The sequence below is a fragment of the Argentina silus genome (genome assembly GCF_951799395.1).
Source record: "Argentina silus genome assembly, chromosome: Y".
Lineage (NCBI taxonomy): Eukaryota > Metazoa > Chordata > Actinopteri > Argentiniformes > Argentinidae > Argentina > Argentina silus.
The window spans coordinates 46,423,207-46,432,358 of NC_139654.1; the positions used below are offsets into that span (position 1 = coordinate 46,423,207).

General features: G+C 40.7%; 1 pseudogene across 1 annotated transcript in view; it reads right to left on the minus strand.

Moving 5' to 3' along the window:
* Positions 1-2,706: 2,706 nt before the first annotated feature.
* Positions 2,707-9,152, minus strand: part of LOC310824156 (cytochrome P450 3A27-like) — a 237,517-nt pseudogene continuing 231,071 nt past the window's right edge. Inside the window, exons 3-4 of the transcript in view lie at positions 8,925-9,087; positions 2,707-2,712 (exon numbers count right to left, since the gene is read on the minus strand). The product of the transcript in view is annotated as a cytochrome P450 3A27-like (transcript). The remainder of the gene's footprint in view (positions 2,713-8,924; positions 9,088-9,152) is intronic.

The following is a 9,152-nucleotide window of genomic DNA, read 5'->3' on the forward strand; positions in this document are numbered from 1 at the left end:
TTTAGTATTTAGTGGACAATCCACTAGTATTTAGTGGACAATAACTGCCTGAAGTCTGCAACCCACTAACCCCACCAGACGCTGGGCATCTTCTTTGGTGATGCTCTGCTAGGCCTGTACTGCAGCCATCTTTAGTTGTTGTTTGTTTTGAGGTCTTTTTGCCTAAATTCTTATCATTAGGGAAATGTAATGCATGTTCAATTGAATTTTAATCTGAAGATTGACTTGGCCAATCAAGATCTTTCCACTAGTTGCTATGGCAGTGTTTTGGGTCATTGTTTTATTGTATGGTGTGGCTCCATCCAATGCATTTGGAGGCATTTGCTTGCACTCAAGCAGACAAGATGTTTCTGTGCACTTCAGAATACATTCTGCTGCTGCCATCAGCAGGTACAATCATCAATTAAGACAAGTTAGCAAGTTCTAATGGCAACTATACATGCCCACACCTAACACCCCCTGCACCATGTTTCACAGATGAGGTGGTATGCTGTAGATCTTGGGCAGATCCTTTTTTCTCCAAACTTTTGTCACTCTAGTCCATGATAATATTCATCTCATCTGTCCACAATATCTTTTACGAGACCTCTGCAGGCTTTTTAGGGACTCTTTTTTAGCAAACTGTGACCATCCTTTTTGATGATAACTAGTGGTTTTTGATGATAAATGTGTCTTCCTCTTAGTTATAAACAAACCAGAATTAAATGCATAGGTCTATGTATGTATGGATGGATGGATGTTCTCATTGGAACAGCTGGAAGACTTTCTCTGCATCCCCGAAAAAACACATGTACGCAAGCACGCACAAACACACACACGCACGCACGCACGCACGCACGCACGCACACACACACACACACACACACACACACACAGAGGCATGTTTAAGATATGCGTAGCCCATGTTTATTAGTTGACTTAGTTGTGGGGTTAGTTTAGATACAGCGCACGATGCAACAAACAGGTATAATATCAGCACACCTCAGCATTGCTACACCCACGTGCCACCCCAGGGAACTGGTACCCGTATAGTTAGATATGGTGCTGGTCCCACACCAGAGAGAACTGGTATGTTCCAGATCATTATACGAGGTAACTAGGTAGTAAATTATTAATTACTAGAAAGTGCTCAGTAGTCCTAGGGCTACAAACACAAGCTGACCAACCCTCCTGCAAACAGGGTGCTAATATTTCTCAATATTACCTTGTCAAAGCTAGCCAAGGTTCTCAGCTGTCCGGAAACAACAAGTAACTTAGTTAGCCGTCTGTCCCAAGTGCTAGCTGTAGCCTACACATGTGACCTTGCAAGTTCTAATAATAACCTGAGGAATTATCGTCGAGCTAGGGTTCAACAATAACAAAGAATTGAGAGCTCACAGGTTAGCCTGTTAGCTCAGAGAGTTAACAGGTGCTCAGAAGGTGAAAATCATCGTTGAGCTGAACCGTAGGATTCTATCAGAGACAATCTAACGCCCCGTGAGAATCATAGGCTGAGGTGTAGCCAGCTACAACAACACAACTACAGTACACTTTTCAACCTAACGCCCCATGAGAATCATAGGCTGAGGTGTAGCCAGCTACAACAACACAACTACAGTACACTTTTCAACCTAACGCCACATGAGAATCATAGGCTGAGGTGTACCCAGCTACAACAACACAACTACAGTACACTTCAGACAGTCAGAGAGTGAAGAGTGGAAAGGATGAAATGGTGCGCTTGTAGCATCCCTTTATTGGGACAGGTGATAGGCGTTGCTATCACTTGCAAGTGTGTACGAGGTGTGATTCTGTGAATCAAGATGTAAGTACAGTGCTCTCGGAAAGTATTCAGACCCCTTCACTTTTTCCACATTTTGTGATGTTACAGCCTTTTTCCTCATCAATCTACACACAATACCTCATAATGACAAAGCAAAAACAGGTTTTTAGAAATTGTTGCTAATTTATTCAAAATAAAAAACTGAAATATCACCTTTACATACGTATTCAGACCCTTTACGTTTTTTGTTGAAGCACCTTTGTCATTATTGCGTATTGTGTGTAGATTCATCTATTTTTGAATAAGGCTGTAACATAACATAATACGGAAAAAGTGAAGGGGTCTGAATACTTTCAGAATGCAGTGTATGTGCCTGTTATAGTCCCATTGTGTGATTGGTGTGTGTACTGATTTCTGGCACAGGCCTTAACTGATCCAACAAGTTCACCAATCATCAATGGTGTGATATGAAGTTGATGGATTTTAATGTTACATGCTACACCAGTGCGTGTGTAAAGTGTTGACATTGCGCGGCTGCTGCAGCAGCAACGCAAAATGATTCTTGGAGTGCTGGTATCAATGCTTTTTGGACGCTTAAAAACATATTCAATTAGTTTCATAGTATGGTAAAGTAATAGAAACATAGATTATAGAAATACATACAATAGTGGTACCTGTATGAAAAACAAAGTGATTGTCCTCGTTTATATTTGGAGGTAGAGGACAAACCCCAACTCTAAGATATTCAGACTTGACAAGACTCTCAACATAAAACAATGTACAGAATCCATAAATTAGAAGTTCCTTGCAGAAACAGACTGGGAGGCTATTTCTTCTGCATCCACACGTGCAACTGGTCACGTTTCTGGTGTAAGAGTAAATACTGCCATCTAGGGTTTAGAGATGGTTAACAGGAAATGGATACATTATTTTACTGATGTACTTCAGGCCTACGTTTGAGTAATTTAGCAGAAGCTCTTATCCAGAGCGACTTAAAATAAATAGCTACATCACGGTCATCACAAGTAAGACTTTCTATAATAATAAATGCCACAAGCAGTCACAGTGGTAGAGAAAGGAAGTCAATTTAATTTAATGTTCAACTTAATTTATTGAACTTAAGACAACTATATAAATTGATTTGCTATGTATCCCTAAATAGCGGCCAATTGTGTTGAGGTTTCCAGGCTAACGGTGTCGGCATGTGCAGTCCCCTGTCTTATCTCTGCACCCCCACACGCTCTCAGCCAGGGCCACATCAACAAGGCTTTTGACAGAAAGGCTCGTCCCCTGGTTTGCCTGATTGTGTACCAGCTGAGCCATCAGAGGAGTCGCTCTCAACAAGAACATGAGGGTTGGGGCATATCTGGAGCCATCGTTCATCTGAAATTAAAAAAGTAACATCAGAGGGGAGTGCAAGGTGAGACAAGAATTGGACAAATTCAACTGAGAGTTGAAGGTCATGGACTAAATGCTATAGTAAAGCTAGCAACAATCACCTTCATCTACTTAGTCTATAGGTTCTCTACCATCTCTCTAATCGTCACCATGCTCACCTTCTTCAATGTCTCCCTCTCCTGTTCTAGCTTCTCTTTTTCCAGACTCTGTTTCGCTCTTTCTTCAGCCACCATCACCAGGGCCTCTCTCCTCTTGATGGCCTCTATCTCTTTTTCCATCTGTTTCTTATCCTTTTTAAATGTCTCCTTCTCCTTCCACATCTTGAGCATTTCTCGCTCCACATCCTGCCCGTCTCTTTTGATTTTCATCCACTCCTTCTTTATCATTTGCAACTCTGCTCCGACCTTCTCTGTCTTTCTAAGCATCTCCATTGAGGTCTCCTTTTCCTCCTCTAGCGTCTCCTTTTCCTGGCTCAGTTTAAGTCTTTCTTCGGCCTCCATCACCAGGGCCTCTCTCCTCTTGACTGCCTCCATTTCTTTTTCCATCTGTTTCTTGGCCTTGAGAAATGTCTCCTTCTCCTTCCACATCTCGAGCATTTCTTGCTCCACCTTCTGCCCGTCTCTTTTGATTTTCATCCACTCCTTCTTTATCATTTGCAACTCTGCTCCGACCTTCTCTGTCTTTCTAAGCATCTCCTTTGAGGTCTCCATCTCCTGCTCTTCCTTCTCTTTTTCCTTGCTCAGCTTAAGTCTTTCTTCGGCCTCCATCACCAGGGCCTCTCTCCTCTTGACTGCCACCATATTTTTCTCCATCTCTTTCTCCATCTGTTTCTTGGCCTTGAGAAATGTCTCCTTCTCCTTCCACATCCTGAGCATTTCTTGCTCCACCTTCTGTCAGTCTCTTTGGATTTTCACACTCTCCTTCCTCATCATATTTAACTCTGCCTCTGCCTTCTCAGCCTTTCTAAGTATCTCCTTTGAGGACTCCTTCTCTTTCTCAATCTCCATCATGAGGATCTTGATCCCACTGTCCATCTCCTCCCTCTCCCTATTGAACTCATTCCTGTCCTCCTGCAGTCTTTCTGCCTTTCTGGCCAGGATCTCCTCCTCCCTCTGCCTAACTTTTTGGTCCCTTCTCTTTTGTTTCTCATATTCCTCTATCTTTTTCTCAAACTCTGCCTTCTCTGTCTTAATCCTCTCATGCTCCTTCCTAATATCCTCAATACTCATATATATTTTCACCTCCATTGTTTTTATGCACCTACAGTAGATAGAACACAAACAAAAATGATTGAAATAATCTCCACACACCCATACTATAATGCAACAGGAATGTCAGAAAGATTCCCCAAATGAGAAAGGGATAACAATCTTTGAGTTTGCCCTTCTGAATCAGTCAACAAATACCAGTACACCGATTGGCAGCAAAGAAATGTTATTATCTATAATGTGCGTTCGGCTGGCGTCATAATGGGTTTGGAATTACTATCATGGTAATTCACTGGCTAACAACTCTTATCAGCGTTCGATGCAATGGTTCGAAGTGACTTGGTCCTGTCAGAGGCCTATGTTAGAGTCAGCAAAAGCTTCCAGTGTGGGTTGGCTGGCTATGTTTGTTGACACGCCTTGAAATATAGCCTACAATTGTGGTCAACAGGTCAAATATCAGTGGCCATATAATGGGCACATTTTATTAACTGGAATCGGCCTGGTACAGGTAGGAGCCTATAGGCAAAGAAGCAGAAGACCTCCGCAAAATTAAAATAGCCCTAATTCAATTCATGCATTTAGGTCTCTAATAATAATAAAAAATATATTTGATTTGGAATGTGTTTTTCATTTGTAGCCGACAATTTCAAAGCCTGTGCAGTTGAGTGCAATAGACACACAAACAAAAACACAAACAAAACACTAACAACAACAAGAGGACAGGACCTAAAGGAAGGCCTTTCTAAAGATGTGAGTTTTTAGGCATATAGAAATATCCAACGCTGAATTCGACTTAATGGGAATATCATCTCCTAGTGACAGATATCTCTCAGTGACATTTTTACGCGTCCCTTGTCCAAATGCTGTAAAGGTAGTCGGCCTATGCCGTCTCAAGTATTTACAAATACAAGTGTTATAAAACTATACTATATGTCAACTATACTACATCTCTGGCCTACATTAGCCTACCTCAGTCAGTAGGCTGTGTATAAGCGCCGAATCTTCCGGTTATAATCTCTTTATATCTCACTCTGGTAATACTGATTGCACAGGTTCAGGTTGCGTCTTAGCTCGTTATGCCACTGAACTAAAAGTTCAAGAACTTTGTGTATTATTGCAGAACATTCTCAATTCTGTGTACATATCAACGTCATAATGATACCAATAGCAACGCGTAAATCTTGCATTCATGTCAATGGGAAATTGATTCGATTTACACGCGGATCTCGAGTTAGGATTCCACTGCAATACACATTTAAGTTTAAGTTCATTTGAATTTATAGTGCATTTTACCCACAATATACGGCTTACACAAAAGTAGCCTACAAGACAAATACAACATTTGAAAAAACATATTGCATAGAATCAAATTTGGGGATATACAGGTTTTTTTTCTTTATAAAGTACATTACAAACATAAAGTCTCATAAAGTACATTACAAATACGAAACAATTATTAGTCATATTTTTAATTAGTAATAATAATAAGTATTTTATATTTAATACAAAATAGATTAAATGGTGAAATTGGTGTGTATACATATAATAAACTTGACTCATAATCCGTATAGTGCTGTTTTTGGAGTAATTACTAATTACTAGTAATTACTAGTGTGTGCGGACTGCGCTCCCTGTCCCGTCTTTCTGCTGTGGGGCAGCGGAGCACTCTTGCCCCATCGTTGCGAGGGGAACAACGTGAGCGTGATTGGCGTAAGCAGGGAAAACCTCACGCAAATTATATTGGGTATGAATTCTGCCTAGCAACAGGTGGCGAAAAACTATTAAACGCTAATGTCGTTAACTTGGTCTGACATGACAGGAAATAATCACAAAGCAATTCAGTTCATCTACTGTACGTCTATCGCTAATGCTAGCTAGCTAAAGTTTTCACAATGAATCGTGTAGATTATTTGTTGACCATGCGGTTCAGTACATTGCCTTTGGAAGAGAAGTTGGAGATAAAACGTTTAGGGCCAACAGGAATGGTTTGACAAAAAGAGATGGCTAACCGCTACCACCTCGAAACATGCGCTGTTCTGTTTCCCATGTATGATTTTTGGTGGAGACTATTTGGGCATCGGCTGGATTCAAAGACATTATACATCTGTCAGAACAGAACAGACACCAGCGACTGAACGGCCTTGACATGCTTTCCATTGAAAATGCATTGATTCAGGGACAGATGGATTTCAACAGTAAAGTCATCGAGAGGTTTGCTGAAGCAACGAACCGCCGCGCTACTTTCCTATTCAAGTGAGCAGGTCTGTTTGGACATGTATGACAAATGGACAATGCGCCGTTCACTGTAGACTATATTGCTTTTGTTTTGTAGTCATTTTAAACGTTATACTGGCTGTGATATAAAGTGGAGGACTAAATGTTACCTATAGGCCTAATATCTAGACCGTTGATGGGCACACTTGTTACTTGTCGCTTTCAGAACCCTGGACTGGGCTCGGGCTGTATATTCATATAGTTCCGTTAATTAGCCTAGCCTACTTTCCGTGATTTAATGTGACTTTTGTAGTGTGTTATAGCCTCTGCACTGATGCTATTTATTTCACATTTAAAATAATACAATTGATAAAACCTGATTAAACTTTCCTACAAGTTAACGATGTGCCGAATGCTTGTATTTTGATTAAACATGCAAGTTATTGAAGACACGTGTCTGTCTCATCTTTTTACTTTGTTGCAGTATAGGCGTTCTGTGTCGCGCTGAAGCGTATGAAGTGTATTCAGTTATGGGGTTTACTGTACATACTTTTTCTCTGCACTGTTCCTGCTGCAGAGGATGCGTAAACGATTTTCCCATGTTGTTTTTTGGTTGTGGCCTGTGTTTATACATTTAGGCTATTAGTTGTATCCTACTTTTCAGTTTTACAAGTCAAATCTTATGACAGATGAGATGGCACTTCAACCGATAAAATGCAGGTACATTTTGACTACTGCTGCACTACGATACCCATAGATAGACCCAATACATTGGTAACTGCACTACTTATACAGCTCATATACTGCTTATACTGTTCATACTGCATTCTATATTTATTCTGCTTATAATGTTACTGTTAATACATATATTGCTTATACTGCACTACTTATACTGCTCATATACTGCTTATACTGCTCATATACTGCTTATACTGCACTACTTATACTGCTCATATATTGCTTATACTGCTCTACCTGTATATATTGTTCACATTGCACTTTTCTGCTTTTTTGCACTTCTGGTTAGACGCTAACTGCATTTCGTTGTCTCTGTACTTGTACTCTGCACAATGACAATAAAGTTGAATCTAATCTAACACCTATTTATTGTCATGTTTTGATGGCATGTTGTTCATTCTCATGTTATGATTTAGTTTGTGATTATACACACGTTTTTAGCGTGATGATAGAGACCCACTACCAGACGAGTACAAAACATACACAAGTCACATGCAAATCCCTGCACTGCAGACGACAGACAACAACTGTCTCTGTACAACGAGTCCTGGACCTCCACTAATAGACAGATACAAAGAGAGCAGCATACAGTAGCAGCAGAGCCCAGAGGCGAGGCGAGGCAAGGCAAGGCAAGGCAAGTTTATTTATATAGCACATTTCATACACAGAGGCAATTCAAAGTGCTTTACGTAAAATAGATAAAAAGGAAAGAGCATGAAAGAAAAATTAGAATAAAAACGCATAAAAGACATAAAAAAAAGAATAAAAGTCACAGTGCATTTTAGGGTCACAGTGCAATTATTAGCGCCAATTTAGTTTCAATTTAAGGCAAAAGCGAAGCCCTTTTTTTTATTTTTTCCCATTTTTGAAAGTAGCCAGTGTTGGGGCTGATCCTAGATCTATGTGTAACATAATAACTGAGAGACCTGCAGCAGGGCAGGTCCTCATCACTGGCTGTCTGCTTTGAGCTGGTTGTCGTTGGACTCCTGGCAGCGGAACAGGTCCATCTCAATGGGGATCTGGTGAGAGTTGACACACAGTTAAAGTATGAAGGAACGAGTAAAACAGATGTCAGCGTTACACTATGAATGTTACCTAACACAGTGTCACAGTTACGTTCGGGTAGCATTGCACTATAAATTCAAATAAACTCAAACTCCTGGACAACCTCTCTTGGGTCGACATACATTAAAATGGCCCTATGAAGTCTCGAGGGAGTTTTGCAGAAATACAAATAGCTTTTTTTTAAATCTCACACTTCCATCATTTAGTAGGTAGCCTATACTGAGGATGATTGGCGCCTAGTACTGAAAAATGCAATCTGGGAAATTAAATGGGGAGTACATACTCATGCAGTACGCAAGTACAGAATTGTAGTATGGGGGTTCAAACCCGGGTCTCCCATGTGGAAGACACAAACGCTACTATTAAGCCAAGAGGACATCCTCAAGGTCTGAGGGCGACACTTCAGTTTACATGTCTCAGGCAGGGCTACCTCATCACGCGAGTGTGATTCCAAAATCACCTCTGCTACATATAGAAACGCAACAAAGTCATAGGTACAAAATTATATTTACAATCATTGTATCATTATTTTGTCTCACCTCTGTCTCTTTGCAGACGGTGAAGTTGAACCTCTGTAGAATCTCCACCATCGCCAGTTTCATCAATACCAGAGTGAATCGCATCCCGATACAGTTCCGTGGGCCCAACCCGAACGGCATGTAGGTGTATGGGTCCATGCTCTCCTTGTTCTCCTTACTGAACCTACACACGGAGAGTTCAGAGGAGGAGGGGTTAAAGAACATATCAATTAAATCACAGTAATATGA